Below are 17,476 nucleotides of genomic sequence, written 5' to 3' on the forward strand. Positions count from 1 at the left end.
TATTTGCATCAATGGTTCCATAAAGAACCTTAATCATTCATGGAACTGTACATCGCCCAAAAGGAAACCCAAAACAGTCCTTTCAAGGCAGTGCTGCAAAACCCCTATTTGGGAACTTTTTTTTAAAGGGGTGGTTCCATGTTTTTTTCAAGGATTGGGTGTGTTTATGGGGCTATAACATGTCTTAATACTTCTTCTTTTTTTAAACGTCATATTTTTAAAAAATGAGACAGCGGTGTGGAATAAAGGTACCACACCGCTGTCTCCACTGTCCTTTGAACGGCTTGTTTGCTTCCTGCTTCTAAAGCCCATCCCTCTGAAAAACACAATGGTGTTAGATTGGTTAGATGGCCAAATGTAGTTTCCTGTATTTTTATTGTCTGAAGTGCCAAGCACAGGTTGTCCGGAAACGCCAGGCCCCTTACCATTACGGGAAGAAGTCACATCTGCGGTGACTAGCAAGGGTTTATGATGTCACCAACCCTGGAAGAAGCTCGCTGTAGTCCAAACTGGACGTTTTTGTAGGCAATAAACTGCCATCTCAGTTTTTCAGCGCTGTAACTTTGCAGATACCGTTTATGTTCAAGCAGCAACATTACACACTAACTAAAGTTAAAAAAGTGAAATCGCATGCAACCACCCCTTTAAGAGTGTAGCCAGTAAAAAAGATTGGAATATAGCTGCTATGACTGCTTGATGTCACTCAAATATAACCGTGAAAGTGGAAATATTTCACAAGTGCAGATTGAGCAATAGCCAATTAGTTGTAGATTTAATTGGTAGAGAATCTAAAATTCAAACACATACATGCTGTGAACCAGAATAATTTTGAGTTAAGAAATGTATACGCCCTGTTTCACAGACAGGCCTTAGATTGCACCGGGATTAGGTCTTATTTCAATTAGGGCATATCTGTTGTAAATGTGCCTTAGAAAAAAAAGCCTTGTCTCTGGAACTGGGTGTTAAAATTTAAGTAAGTAGAACTTGCACTTCTTTATTTTATACTTTAAAACTCACAAAACAAACAAACAAAAGAAACCTGTAAAAAGGGGGCACGGTGTAGGGTTCTGTATTAATTTGACTGAATTCCTTCCCGTATTTTTTTATTTTATTATTATTATTTTACAGGTGTTTTACTTGTATTTAGAATTTTGATCTTCATTGTTAGTGGTAATATCTGTAAAATTACTGATCATTTCCATAAGCTTCCAGCACTGTTTACGTTATTTTACAGATTTTTTAAATACAGTTCTCTTAACTTAATATCTGAGTAAGATCATTTATAAAATTATCATGTAATCTCAATTTAAATATTTTTGGTAGTAGAAAATTGGCTAGCTTTAACTAGCTAATTCAGTAAATGCAACCTTGCTGATTGGTAACAATTAGCATAGCATAGTACTTGTTGAATGGGGACAGGAATATAAAACATTTAACATATATCTGTTCTCAAACCAAGCTCATGCTCCACTTGTCACCATCCATGCATGGTAACCCTTCTAAATTACAAAACTAACAAAACATTAAACACTACTAAATCTTCTACTTAACATTAATCTTGCACAAAAAAATATAAAAATATATTTTAAATTGATTATTTACTCTATATTTTGTGCAGAGTATATAGAACCCAGCCCAGCTTCAGTTAAATTTAAGTTGGTCTAAATTAAAGAAACAAGTTCATTAAACAAAAAATATTGAAACACTTAAAATTGAATTACTTTAAATGTGTCAGCTTTGTGAACTCAGAATAAAAAGTTCTTTAATTTGTTTAATTTGAGTTGGCTCTACTCAAACCAATTCATTATTTTGAGCTGTACGGTTTACAGTGTGTACAAACTGTTAAAAGGATTTGAATAGTATATAAAAGTGAGATTTTTTGTAATGATGGTAGATATATGACAGATATGATCAGTTGTGTGGCAGGAATGTAGAGATTCACTTGTTTTTCCAGAGAGCTGCGGGAAGAAACAAAAAGTCAGGGAGATAAAGGAGGAATAAAGGAAAGGAAAGCGATACCCATTGAGCAAGTAGCACAGAGATAAGACTATACTTTAGTTACTGAAATGAAATTCCCTCAAGGGTGTCTTATTAGGAACTTGCAACCCAATAGGGCTCTTTAGGGCCTTATTCAGCTGAAAGAGTATTGCTTTAATTGGAAACTGCGTATTGGGTTATCTGAAGTTGAACTTCTGGCTGTTTCACTCTTACGACATTCTTTTGATGAGATCAGTTTGTTCAGTGACCTTATTCTGTTTAAACTGGAAGTTAACGCAGCAGTGTGGTGTTAACCATTAAACCCTTTCATGCAATATGAGTTAAGGCCAAACATGTGGGAGGTGGATTATTTCATTCGGTTTAATTTAAATTATTGGAATAATACACAAACAAATAAAACTTTCCCAAAATTATTAAGTTTAAAAAAAATTATAATCTGTTTAATATACTATTCAAAATAGGTTTACTCAGCATTGTTTCATATAATTGTTAAATTATTTTAGATATTTTTTTTATTTGAAAATACTTTATTGTTATTTTTTCAACATTGATGATGACTGTTTAGACATTGCATTTACATAGGACTTGTTATACATTTTATAACAAACACAAACATTAAAAAAAAAATCCAAATTTTGAGCATATATAAACCCTGCCATGCCTCTGTTCTCATCCTGTCAGCATCCCTCTCTCTTCATGAAGCACTATCTAAAACATATTCATCTCATGTTCTCACACTTCCCTTATCTGACACTCCTTTTCTGCTTCTCTCACTGCATCATCTGAACACACTTTCCCTCTGTTTTGAACTCCTCCACATTCACTTTCTGTTATGTTCTGTCTGCCTTTCTTCTTTGATGAGCTCCCACTTGCACCTATGTACTTGAGGAGATTCCCCCTTCTATGTAAAGCACTTTGAGTGCCTAGAAAAGTGCTTTATAAATGTAATGAATTATAATTACTTGCCCCTCATATCTCTCTTGTACATCATACGCCTAATTTCCTATTCTGAGTCAATGTCTCATCCCTATGTTCACATGTGCACACACAAGTGCTTAAAGGGTTACTTCAGCGATTAGCATATGGCTTTCTATCAGTAGAACCCCTGAAGTATATTCGAAGTATATTCGTTCCACCCATTGGGGCGGCCATTGCTAACCAAGCCATCACCTGCTGTTAGCATCCCATTGACTACCATTCATTTTTGCGTCACTTTGACAGTGAATTACTTTACATCTGAGGCGTTTAAAGACTCAATTTGTCCATTGTTTATTTATAAAGAAACACGACAATGCATAAAAGGCTCCATTACCTTGTATCTTACACTATCGCCCCGTACAAGCTATTTTTGTAAAAAATAGGCTAACGATTGCGTCATAACCAACGCAACTCTGTCGCACAGTTGAGAAATTACCGTATAGAGAAGAGGAGACGCTCAGAAACAATCTTTTACTGTCTATAGCCCTATTCGGACGGGATTAGATTAACCTGGGGACGTGGGGGTAAAGTAATTTTACCTCAGGACGTCTGTAATATTAAAGGGGGGGTGAAACACTCAGTTTCAGTCAATCTCATGTCAATCTTGAGTACCTATAGAGTAGTATTGCATCTTTCATATCTCCTAAAAGTCTTTAGTTTTATTATATTTATAAAAGAAATATAGGCTGTACCAAGTCTTTCCGGAAAAAACAGAGCGCCTGGAGGCGTATCGAGTGGGTGGAGGTAAAGAATGACGATCGCGAACAAAGCGGTGACGTCCTCAAGCGTGGAGAAACCCATGGCTATCTCAGCTAATAGATATATGATCCAGAATCATTCGGAGGCTGAAATAAATTGAACAGGAGAAACAGCAACATCAGGACGTCCGTTTCTGTGGTATGTACTATATTTAGTGGCCTGTCAACATTTGTGTGTCTTTACTCGCAGTTTATGAGGACATGATTCGGTTTTTGGACTATTGTATGCGACTAAACCTTAGCAGTAGCAAGCAAAACAGTTTTGCACGTCAGACTAGTGTAACGTTATACATAGAACAGCAATGGAGTCCGTTAGCGCATTTGAATGATGAAGCACGCGATCGTGTCGTTTACTGATGTTTACTCACGCGACGATAGCCAACAGCATAGACATTTGAAGCAGTTTTACTCACCGGCTGCTTCCAAAGCAGGACTGAACCTTTATCGCTGGGAGCGCTCCGTCAAAAACACACTTCTTTGGTAGGATTTGGTGAAGTCCTGTGACAGCAGTGGCATGGAAATCCACCTTTAGACGCGACTGAAGCGATGTTATGAAGCTTCCCGTCATTTCTGCGTTCAAATCGGTTCAAATGCAGCGCTGCCTTCCCGGAATGCTGTGCTGAAGCGTTGAAGTCGCTTGACGTCACCCATAGGAATAAAGTGGAGCGCGGCGCGCGACATAAGTGTTCACGGACGACTGGATCTGCACCTGAGAGACTGTTTACGGGCGTGCATTTCCTCTCTCACCTCAGTCACGCGCGCGCGCACCCTACAGGGAGAAGATCCCGTACGGCCCATACAAGGACCTTCCGCTCTATTAACGTCAAGCCGAGCCATACTTGAAAAAAAACTCTCCGAAACTTGTGAGAAACCGGAAGGAGTATTTTTGACACAGAAATACTCCATCAAACGTCCAACATTAGTTTTTGAAACTTTGTCTATGTTTAGGATGGGAATCCAAGTCTTTAACAGTGTAAAAAGCTCAGTATGCATGAAACAGCATTTCACCCCCCCTTTAATGGCCAATTCGCACGGGATAAGACATCTCAGTAAAATTAGCAAAAGTGGGAGGAGTAACTCGCTTTACGCACCACAGTAAGCTCCGTGTCGTCATGTGTGTATGACCTTGCTGTTATCACGTGTGCAAACACAACATTAAAGCCAGTCTGAACTCTGTCTCAGTCTTTGTGTTTTTAATAAACAATTAGGTACAGTCTAACGATTCTGATTGGATTGTGTTGGTAATAGACACTTTCCTAGAGCTAAAATAAGTGCTGTGCCTCTAATAAGTGCTTTGATCTTAAGAGCTTGGTCTTCTTTTTGCTTTAAATGATATGCGGAAAATACTGGACGTTTGCCAGAGTTGTCCCTCCACCTACAACGTAACCGAATACTTCAAGCGCCACCAAGTTCGCAATATGTGTTTTTTTTAAAACTTTTAAACAGGAAATTATGGAATTTTGCCATGCATTTTTACAGCGGGTCTATTCGAACGGGATTAGTATTACCCAAGACCATTTTTCCGGACCTTTTTACAGAAGGTAAAAGTCTCTGTAATCTTCACTGACATTGTCCGTAATGATTACCGAGATGGCACATTCGGACGGGACTAAAATCACTGAGAACCTCTGGTAATAATTACTTTACCCCCACGTCCCCATGTTAATCTAATCCAGTCCGAATAGGGCTTAAGAGGCAGTCGGGGTGACGTGGAAACATAAAGTCCGATAAAGTCAAGGGAGAAGAATGGGGAGAAGGCCATAGCCAAAACCAATGGGAGAAAATATTTAAACAACGTGATTCAGATTTCATTTTCCACAACTACTAGAAGACCTACAACTGTCAGACAGGAGGCTCACGTCACATCTACGTCGTCAAGCTCAGTCTGAGCCTGCGCAGTTCGCTCAGCCATCAGGAAGTGAGTGCCACTGATTGGCCTCATTTTCCGCCGTTGAAGTAAATGGGATAGCTCTGTCCATTTCTTTTACTGTCTATGGAAATAAATAAGAGATTCCATGTCCAGTAGAATAAAATGGAGTAAGCCTATTGTTAAGTTCGTGGAGAATTGGGTGACCAGATCGATTTATTCTGCACATAAAGCATTGTAGCTACTTCACTCGTGTCATATATCCATGTAAAGCATTAACATACAAAAAATGTTTTGCTAACCTGTGGTAAACTGCCCCCGGGCTGCTTTTCACGTGTCTCGATAAAGGAACGGAGAGCTTTCCTCTCAGGACACCTGTTGCACCAGCTGTGCGCAAGTTACAACTAGCCCAGTTTTGACGTAAATGGGCACTAAGTTACAACGTTGATGCGTGCTATATGCAATATTTTTGCGTTGCACTTAAAATTAGTTGAAGCTTAAATCTATGTTTAAACTAAATATTCACGGAAGCCTGCGATCAGAAGTAACATTAACAGATAGAATATCAGGCAGACTGAACTGCATCACGCTCTTGTTTTACATGATATAGAAATGTGAATAGATTAACGTTGTTAGGTTAACACGAACCAAAATAGCATGCCGCTGCATCCGTGTTGTGTATGTAAAATAAAATTAGTCATACTCAATCAGTGTCATTTCTTTTTTTTCTTCAGTATTTATTTATTGATCCTTAATTTAGTTTCAAATAGCCTTTCTTGACGTTTTCATTGAAGATTTTTTATCATTATTTAAGTGAGGCTGAAGTGAGAATGAACAATAAACTGAAATTGACAGCATTCAACAACTTACTACGATACAATTATTTCCCATTTGCTTTCTCCCACTTCTTCTGGCATCCTGGTGCACATAAGCTGTCCGTCATGTTGAAATAGTAAGGTTTAAATAGTCTGGTTTTAAATTATGTTATAGATACCAATGCAACAGCCGCTCTAGCGCTCCCTCGCCTGCCTGCCAAAATGGCGGTGCTTAGGCTGCGTGATGTCAACCTCCGGAGCTCTATATCCAACTAGGTTATACACAGACATTTAAAGCAGTTTTACTCACCGCCTGCTTCCAAAGCACGACCGTGAAGTGAACCTTTATTTTTGGGACCGCTCCATAAAAAACACACTTGACTTCTTTGGTGACATTGTTGTTTTTGTGAAGTCCTGTGACAGCAATGGGCGTCCATTAGCTCTCTCGCTCTGGTAGCGCGCACACCCCCCCGGGAGAAGAGCCCGTACAAGGAAATTCTACCCCATTATACGTCATTCAGACCAATACTCGAAAAAAAAAGTTTCGAAACTTGTGAGAAACTGGAAGGAGTATTTTTGACAAAGAAAGACTTCAACGTCCAACTTAGTTTTTTAAAAACTTTTTGAAACATGTTTAGGATGGGAATCCAAGTCTTTAACAGTGTTAAAAGCTCAGTATGCATGGAACAGCATTTCACCCCCCCTTTAAAGGTCCCATTCTTCGCGTGTTTTTGAAGCTTTGATTATGTTTACAGTGTGCAATATAACATGAGTTCATGTTTCGCGTGTAAAAAAAACAGTATTTTCACACAATTTACTTATCTGTATACCGGTATTTCCTCTGTCCTAAAAATGGCCTGATGATTTCCTTGTTCTATGAAGTCCCTCCTTCAGAAACACATAACGAGTTCTGATTAGGCCAGCGCTTCCCGTGCTGTGATTGGACAGCAGCTTAGCACGTTGCCCGGAAAGGTCCCGCCTCTTATCATAACGTGTAGATACCATACGCGCGCTCAATGTTATTGCAAAAATGTCTATATTGCCTTATCAATTTGAGTCGGAATCAGACCCGGAGAATATCGAAGAGGATCGATTACAACCTGCTCAGGAAAGACTTTTGCTGGATGTTTCAGAATGGTAAGCTGTCTATTCAGTAGTTTAAACTGTTCATTACAAACACCAACAATCGATGGTGTCTGAATGAATTACTACACTTTTAAATGCTAAGTTTTTCGGATTAGTTTCAATTGCCATCTAACGTCAGTTAACAAAGCTAAACAGCGTTGCACTTTGTGTCATGAGTTACATAAACTGTTAAACGGACCGACTTAAATAATAAAATACACTTACCGGTTGTGCACCATAAACAACGCCTTCTCCAGACAATGAGGGAACTGCGTCATCTTTTAAGAATAATCTTTCTGCGAATCCGGCATTAAACTGATTGAGATTGAGGAAGCAGTCCTCAGCAAAATGTGCTGCACTTATTTTTAAATTGTGATTATAATTTTCCGGAACCGAGTTAACCATAAACTGTAGCCATTGATCTCGTACAGCGTCCGTGGGAAGGCCAAACAAAGGTGATTTGACTCCGGGATGAAAATAACAGCGTTTCAATGGCATGACGACAAACACACTCTACAAAAACAACGTTTCCTATTCTCGACTTGCGAGAGCAAAAGGACAACGCCCCCGAATTTGCGTGTTCTTGTGGGCGGAGGGTTCGTTAACAAACAGTTTTAGTTGCGTCATTACAGCAGGAAGTGCAGGGCTGTAGTCCAAACCGGCCGTTCGCTGTAGGCTTTGAAAGGGAACTTCTGTTAAATAAAATATCTCGCTTGGCATTGAACTTTGAACTTTATAATTTTACAGGTATTATTTATGCTCTAACAGCAACATTACACACTAACTAAAGTTTGAAAGATGGAATCGCAAAGAATGGGAACTTTAATGTGTGCATGATCTCCGGCGAATGGAGACGCTGATCGCTTTTAGGGATTTTCTTCATGTAAATCAATCGCTGTTTGGCCTTGGCCAATAAATTGTGCCTGCAGTCGTATCTGTATTGCTATGTTTTATATCATATAATACACAAATCATGGGAAGGTTTAGGGATGGGGTTGGGTTATGTGTTTAAATGTAAATAAAAGGAATGTAAATAAAATTGTGCTGGGCGATTAAATTGGGAATCACACTCCCAACATTTCATAATGGCAAAATAACAATCCCAATATATCATTTCATTATGCCGATAACATACCCTTTGTGTCGAAAAATGATGCTAAAGGCCGAAAGGTCCTGACAAAGCGTCAATATGTGACAAGTTGGGTGTGAGAACGTGTTGCCCTCAAGCACTACAGTTGAAGCTGAGAAGCAACATGTTGTAGCAATGCTGTTTTCTGTGCTGTGAAAGCAAATTCACTTTCCATGCACTTCTAACAGATGAGGGCTCACGTTGCAATTGATACGGTCAAACCGATGTCATTATTATTGTTCATATCACTGTGTATACAAACGCTGAGGATGCATTGGGAGCGGAAATTTAAATATGGTAAAATAAGCGTTTTCTTTGCCAACACATGCTGTAAGTGGTAGCAGGGGTGCCGCCAGAAATTCTGGGCCCTATGGAAAACAAAATTTCTGGGCCCCCTACAATTTTTACAGATAAAATTTAACCCAATAAACATGCCCTGTATACTTTAAAAAAGATATTTAGCACATTGCATAGTTAAAATGTCTAAAGATGAGTACAAAGCCTACAAAAACAAGAAACAAATATAGAAAGATGTACTTGTTTACATAAAAGGGAGAACATTAATTATCTCAATTGCAATTGCAAGCACAACAGAACATATTGTACACATATTGACATATATTTTACATGAACAAGCTTTAGCTGGGTCCACCTGCTCAATCAGGAAACATCAGCTAGAACTAACTCATAATTAAATCAGTCAAGGAATAAAACTAGCTAGGCCAAAAGGGCTCAAAATCAAGACACACCAGGAGTAATGCCAGGTGTGTCTTGGCATTACTCATTCAACCTATTGTAAGTCGATGTATCATCACAAGAGTCTTGAAAATATATTATGAAGGTTGAAAAGTTACCTAGTGCTGCTTTAAGAACATCAAGTAAGACAGCATTGATCGTAGCAGCAGCACTGTCACGTGACAGAACATGGCAAACTGATTTTGTAATTTTTGAAGCGTGTAGATTACTTTTTGTTTCGCGCTCAGGCTCACCTTGTTCATTTGAGACGGGGACGGGGGGCGTGGGAGAAGGGTGTGCAGCAGCCACTGAATCTGTGTCTACGAGACATGATAACCCGGAGACAGCACATCAGAGATGTATTGTTGGATGTAAATTATAATTCAGTAATTATTTTAGCTAGATAAAAGCAGGTCATGTAGCAACAAAAATAAGTAGGCTAACTCTGAAAGTTTTGGAATAACGTTAGAGGAATAGGGCAAGCTGCCTTTCTTTTTGAAAAACTGTGTGACATACTGTAGACTTCGGCGTTCTCTGTCTTCTCTTTCCTTCTTTCCGTTTTTGATGCCCCGACTTTTGATGTGACATACCTGCGTGTGTCACTGTCTGCGCTTCATCATAGCAAGTGCAATAACCAAGAGCTCACGCTAGCGCGGTCCGCGCAGGTGGAATGAACCATTGTGAGGGAGGGGGGAGAAGGTTGTGACTGACATTTTGAAATTAGTTTTTTAAATATAAAATCTATGGTCAAAACGGACAAAATACACATTTACTGCATGAGGGGCCCAAGCACATTTAATGTATGTATAAAAAAGAGAAAATAAATAAGAAAAGAAATAGGGGGTCTGCTCTTCTGGGCCCTAAATTAGTCTGGGCCCTTAGAATCGTCCTAACCTTCCACCCCTTTACGGCGCCCTTGAGTGGTAGACCAATCACAACAGACTGGGCCATCTGACCAGTCAGAGCAGAGGAAGCTCTTGGAAATGAGGAGATTGAATCCTTTATTGAGTCGTTTCAGACACTGTGAGAAAAGATCTGGGGCCTGTTCTTCGTACGTCGCTATCTCAGTTAGCTGGATTTGTTTGTTGACGATTTGTCTTGATCTCGGATTGTTTGATTCTTCCACGCTCATCCTGGATTGCTGTCATAGCAACAGGTCCGTTAGCTTAAACCAGCTCAGGAGCAGGCTTATTCCATGTAAACAGGATTAGATTGCATCTTGAGGTGATATTTAAAATCTGTCCCAGCCACTGCGACTTTAGAGTTCATTACTGAACCAGGGGCAATAATCATTTAAAATAATAATAAATATAAAAGTTTATTTGAAAATAATATTTTAATGTTGTGTAAAATTTGTGTATAATACTATAGACACAGTCACTTGATTGAGAGATTTATTTGTGAGTTGTGATGGAATAATTACTTTATAGTTGTATTGGAGGTTTAGCACATTGTGCAGTTAATCTGCGTCATTAATGTGAGTGATGACGGATATTATAGGAGTGGCTTGATGCAGCTCAAGAGATGCAGATCATTTGAGCTCGACTGTTAAGGAACTTTAATTAATACTGGCACATAACAAATCTGCTTCAAATTGAATTAAAAATGAAATTACAACATTAAAATGTAAAGTGTGTACACAAATATTATAAAATCGTGAATATAAATAATTGGGAATCATGTTCATCAAAACAGTGCACATTAATTTATCTAACTTTTATGTTGGTTTGGTCGTTTGTCTGTTGCCTTATAAAGGTCCAGAAATTTTTTTCTTTGACAAGTTTTTTGCCATGTGGCTTTTTTAATTATATGATGTCATTACGTTGTCTTGACGCCAGCCAATCGCTGCATTGCTGATCGTGGTTTCGAGTATCAATGCATCTGCCCTCTTCAGGGAACACAGGCACGAGCAGTGATCTCAGATAACTTAATCCAGATATTTGAATCCAGCCCTCAAATACGTTTGAAGAACCAAATCAGCCAGAGATCAGTTATCAGGATTAAAAGATCTGGGATCTGTCAAATCATCTCGGATGTATTAAGCGAGGTACGAAGAACGGGTCCCTGATGTACAATGTATTATAAACAAAAAAGAAAAGAAAATTATAGTGATTTTTGACCTTTGACACATATGTAGCAGACCTCCAAAACAAAAATTAGGAACGTTTAAAATAGCATAATAGGGCACTTACAAAAATCTATTAAATGTGTTAACACAATATTTTAAACTCTTTACTCAGTTTAACTCATGTAATGGCCTTACAATGGAAGTATATGGGGGACAGTTTTGGATTAACCTTAATACACACTGTTTTAAATATGTTTGCATTATGTTTAACACAAGACTATTGTGATAGAATCGCTTATCCACCTTTTCTGTGCTGAGTTATATACCTCAATTCCTGCTATTTAAGGAAGCACAATAACTTTCCCACAATGTGCTCAAAAATACATAAAAGAGAAAATCCACCCACAGGAATGAACTGTAATGTATAACCAAGAATTCATCTGTCTATAGAACAGCTAGACTCCACCTCACTGCTAAATTCTAGACAATGTTACAGCCCAAATAACATTTTTGTTTAAAAATGATTGTTGAAATTATTAACAGCAAGTCACAGAGATTCCTTTTAAGAACCCACAAGAGTTTAACTTTTTCCCTTTTAGATGTTGATTGTAGAATTAATACAAGCTATAAAGTCAAGTACTTAATATAAGGGTCTTAAAAATTCTTAAAGGGACAGTTCACACTAAAAGGAAAATTCTGTCATTTACTCACTCTCATGTTGTTGCAAACCTGTATGTCTTTCTTTCTTCTGTGGAACATAAAATAAGAAACTTTTAGTTTGGAATGACATGAGGATTTCAGTTTTTTGGGGGGAGAATGATCCCATCACATTTCCGTTCCATAGACGTCCATTGTTAATGCATTACTGTATGTGAGATTATGGTTTGACTTTGTTTTTACAAACTGAGGCCATGTTCACACAGCAGCAGAATAGGGTTGTCAGTCCTGTATTTGAATTAATAATACAGTTACATTCACACAGGGCAGGCCCAAGCCTTTATGAGGCCTTAAGCAGAATTTTATTTGAGGGCCCCTCGGTACGATTGACTATTGTCAATTCTTGATAATAATCGCACACCCACTATCAATTTTTTAACTTGTAGCTGTTTACATAATTTCTTACCCGTATACAGTTTTTAATCGTAACAGTAGCAAACCCTCAAGAGTATAGTCAGGTGGTAATTTGCACTTTAATATTCTTACAATACTAAGTCTAAGTCTAATTTAATAAGTCTTACAATACAGTTCAGACTGGGATATGTACGATTTATATATATATTTAAAAGAAGTCTCTTATTCTGCTATGCTCACATTTTTTTACCCCAGGGTTCTTTGATGAATAGAAAGTTCAAAATAACAGCATTTATCTCAAATAGAAAGCTTTCAAAGAACAAAAAAATGTTTAAACAACTGTTTTCATTACACAACTGTTTTATTATCAAGAATTGTTCAATGATTTCTGAAGGATCATGTAGCACTGAAGACTGGAGTAATGATGCTGAAAATTCAGCTTTGATTTCAGGAACACAATTTACTTGATATTCATATCTCATATATGAATATTTTATCTCATATCTCATAGAAAATAGCTATTTTAAATTGCAATAATACGTCACAATATAACAGTTTTTTATCAAATAAATATAGCCTTGATGAGCAGAAGAGACTTCTTTTAAAACAAGAATTTCTTTCAAACATTAAACGGAGCTTTTATTTTGTCGGAACCATGCAGTACGACATTAGTGCTTCTATTTGTTGACAACAGCAGTTTTATAAAAGATTGACATTACGAATCTGGGAAGGCTTTTTGTTAAGAATGAATTTGCATTCCCACTGCGAGGAAAATCTAAAAAATATGCACACAAAATTGTTTATTTTTTGTTTTTGTGCACAGTTGTATATCTATGAATTGTGTTTTGCATCTGTTAATTACTTTTTTTCACTTACGTGAATTTGGTTTCCTGCATGTGAAATCGGCTACGCATGTGTACATTGTGTTTTTTGTGTGTATTATTATTGAGACTGATCTGGCTCCAAAAGACCTGCCTGGAACTACTTTAGCTGTGCGTCTTCCTGAAAATAACTTAGAACATTTGTCAGCCAATCAGATTCAAACATTTAACAGCCCCTTAGTTTCATCTATTTTAATGCCAAAAGGTCAAATAAGAGAGCAAGTATCAAAAAAACAAAAAAACACTTGTGGTGCATCTCTACTCCAAACAGTCCTTTAGTGCTCAACCTCAAGTACATGAGTTTTGAAAGAACTAGTCAATGAATAGTTCTTAATAGACTTTAAATGTTCTACAGCATCAGATTGTAAATGCCTTGGTTTTTGGTTCTAATTGAAATCTTTATGTATTTAAGTTTGTGGACCCTACTGATGATAACTCTTTTTTTTTTGCATCTCTTTGTCTTCATGATTTTTTAATCTATCCTGGAGTCACCAAATAATCATTGTATTGATCCTCTAACATTCTCTTTGTGAATGTTTAAATAACTGCCAAGTCTGATAAGAAATTAAAGCACTCCACTTTCATCAGAATTAGGCCATGTGTGTAAACATTATTAATGAAGGTTTAACCACCCAGTGTCCTCATCTTAATGTGAATGATTTTTTATAGCATATCCAACATTTTCGGCAAAAATCTCATTCAAACTCTTCTGATCTTTACCGCTTAGATGGCTTTGTGATGGCTTTGTGATACTAACCTCAAAGCTCATTTCTCATTCAATGATTTCTCAGGTTTTCTTTTTTCTAATTTACCCTAACATAACCTTGCCAGAAATACTGCAAATACCTCTGTGTGTGGTAATAATGGACATAATCTGGATTAAAGGACAGATTAGTGTTTAGTGAGTGTCTTTGGATTCCTCATCTATTTCCAGAAGCCGATTGGCTAATTTGAGATCCTGAAGCTTATACATCCACTACACCACTACTATATAGATTACCTGCTTTCACATACATTGCAACACTATTTCACATTTTCTTCCCAAGCAAATATTTGAATACATTGATTGCGTAGGCAGAGTGTGACATTTGACTAAACATGGGGGAGATTTTATACAGGTAGGAGTGAGAAAGAACTTTAAAGACTGAACAGAGGAAGAGATGTGTGTGAGACGAAAGGAAACCACAGTTATGACAACTCAACGATAATATGGCATATGTTACTTATAGCGGTTTATGAGTCTACAGATGAGGCAAATCTTGATACTCATGATAATGTCAATGGTTATCAACTGAAAACTGAAATAACTTTGATGTACTCTGTTGTTTCTCTGAGTTATTCATGTGCATTCATTTTCATTCACAACTGAAGTAATTTTTAGAAGAGTGTTTCTCAGGATGGGTTAGTTTTGCCTTTTTATATAATTGTTGTTGACTGGATTGTTGTTTTCTCTTGTATAGCAGCAGGGGTCCTCATTTGCTTCTTGTTATGGAACAATAGTGGACAACTGCCACCTCACAGTTGATGTTTCCAGAATCTTAACACCCTTCAGTTCTTTACCCATTGAAGCTAAGCAGGGTTAAGCCTGTTTAGTACCCGAATAGGTGACCCCCTGTTTTATTGCAGAGGGAGTTGGCCACTTCAAGGGCTGCACAGTTGTTAGTACACTAAAACGTCACCAGTGCTCCTTCCTTTTTTAGAAACATGTCTTTTTCAGTCTATAATGTCATCAGAAATGTAGAACAAGTACATATTTCAGAGTTGCTGTGCTTGCAGCTTCAATGAAAATGCACAGTAAACACAACGAATGATGATCAGCTGTGGTGACACACAGCACTTCCATCCCGGAAAAGTGTCATAAATTTGCTAAAGTGTCTTCTGTGTGAACGCAAACACTTCCCAAGATTGATCAGAAAAAAATGCACAAGTGTTGTTGTTTTGTGAGAGAGAGACATTGCAGATCATAAGTAAACTTGCATGTCTTTATAGGATCTTTACGGGATGTGTGTGAACTCATGCACAGGTTCCAGAAAATCTTCACTCTAAAAATGCCGGGTTAAAAACAACCCAAGTTGGGTTGAAAATGGACAAACCAAGAAATTGGGTTGTTTGAATGGTTCCATTCACTGTGTTCAAACAACCCAATTTCTGGGTTTGTCCATTTTCTACCAAACTTGTGTTGTTTTTAAGCCAGCATTTTTTTAGATTGTTGAATGAACCAAGATCAAACGATCCCGGGACAAACAGATTGTAGAGGTTAGAGAATTCATCAGGTGCCTTGCCGTCTGCGTGGATCCTAATGCCCCAGTATATTAAAGGTCCCGTTCTTCGCGTGTTTTTGAAGCTTTGATTATGTTTACAGTGTGCAATGTAACATGAGTTCATGTTTCGCGTGTAAAAAAACACTGTATTTTTCACACAATTTCCTCTGTCCTAAAAACGGCCTGATGATTTCCTTGTTCTATGAAGTCCCTCCTTCAGAAACACGTAACGAGTTCTGATTGGGCCAGCGCTTCCCATGTTGTGATTGGACAGCAGCTTAGCGCACTTTGCCCGGAAAGGTCCCGCCTCTTACCTTAACAGGGAGATGCAAGCGCTGAATGCGCGCTCTTCTCCACGTGGGAGAGCAACAAGACCACGCCCCCTATTTTGCGTGTTCTTGTGGGCGGAGGGTTAGTCAACAAACGGTTCTAGTGACGTCATTACATCCCTGCACTTCCTGCGGTAGTCCAAACCAGCCGTTCGCTGTAGGCTTTGAAAGGGAACTTCTGTTAAATAAAATCTCTCACTTGGCATTGAACTTTGAGCTTTATAATTTTACAGGTATTATATTTATGCTCTAACAGCAACATTACACACTAACTAAAGTTTGAAAGATGGAATCGCGAAGAACGGGACCTTTAATGGACACACTGTGACTGTTCCTGGGCATAATGGGTTCCAGGTTGTTGAAGAGATTTCCACAAGGTGTGCTTTGAGTGGACGTAGAAGAAAAGCTCTATATAGATGCAAGGACATGTTCACATGTTCAGAATAGCCAAGCGTGACTGACTATTTACCATGTATTTTTTTGTTTTCAGCCATTTACTCTATAGACAAGTTTAGTTTAGTTTATGAATTTATAAAGCATTTTAAAACAACAGAGGTTGTAACCAAAGTGCTGTACAAGAAAAATGAAACAAAACAGAATTACATTACCTGAGGTAACATGAGAAAACATATATACAATCAGTCAAAACATAAAGAATACAAATAAGTTTTTAAAGATGATTTAAAAGTGGCAACAGAGGGGAAGATCTAAAATGAAAAGGGAGACTGTTCCAGAGTCGAGGAGCTGCCACAGAAAAAGCCCGGTCACCTTTAGTTTTATAACATGAGCCGGGAAATCGAAAGAAGTTGGTTAGAAGAGTGTAGTGATCTTGAGGCATTGTGCATGGCAACTAGATCACTAATATACTGTGGTGCGAGCCAATGCAGAGCTTTAAAAACAAAAAGCAAAAAACCAATCCGGGACCTAACCAGCAGCCAGTGGAGAAAAGCTGTGCTGACACTTTTTGGTGCTAGTCAGTAGTATAGCTGCTGCGTCCTGAACCATTTGAAGATGAAAGACCGTTGAATTAGGCAGACCAAGGTAAACCGAATTACAGTAGTCCAACTTAATAACTCAGTAGTCCAGGTAATAAAAGCATAAATGACAGTTTCAAGGTCTCTCTTCGATAGCATCGTCTTCATTTTAGCAATAGATCGTAGCTGAAAGAAGCTGCTTTTTACCACAGCACTAATCTGCTTATCAAAACTCAGGCTGGAATTTGTGACGTCAAGACGACACCAAGATTCTTGACACAGTTATGAACATTAGAAGAGAGAGAACCAAGCTGACAGATGTCAGATTTGATGGGGCAAAAATAATGATTTCAGTTTTGTCATTATTTAGCTGTAAGAAATTCATGTCCATCTTGATAGGCTCACACTGCATGCAGTAACACAAATTTCTTTAGCCATTTTAAAGTTGGATGATGAGCTTTTGGCAGGGCTAATGTTCTTACAAGTA

At 38.0% G+C, this 17,476-nt stretch overlaps 1 protein-coding gene across 3 annotated transcripts in view; it reads left to right on the plus strand.

Annotated features, from left to right (window-relative positions):
- rorc (RAR-related orphan receptor C) overlaps window positions 1-17,476 on the plus strand; it is a 46,855-nt gene that overhangs the window by 986 nt on the left and 28,393 nt on the right. The window lies entirely within an intron of this gene.

This window comes from Pseudorasbora parva, chromosome 7 (genome assembly GCF_024679245.1).
Source record: "Pseudorasbora parva isolate DD20220531a chromosome 7, ASM2467924v1, whole genome shotgun sequence".
In the NCBI taxonomy this organism is placed as follows: Eukaryota; Metazoa; Chordata; class Actinopteri; order Cypriniformes; family Gobionidae; genus Pseudorasbora; species Pseudorasbora parva.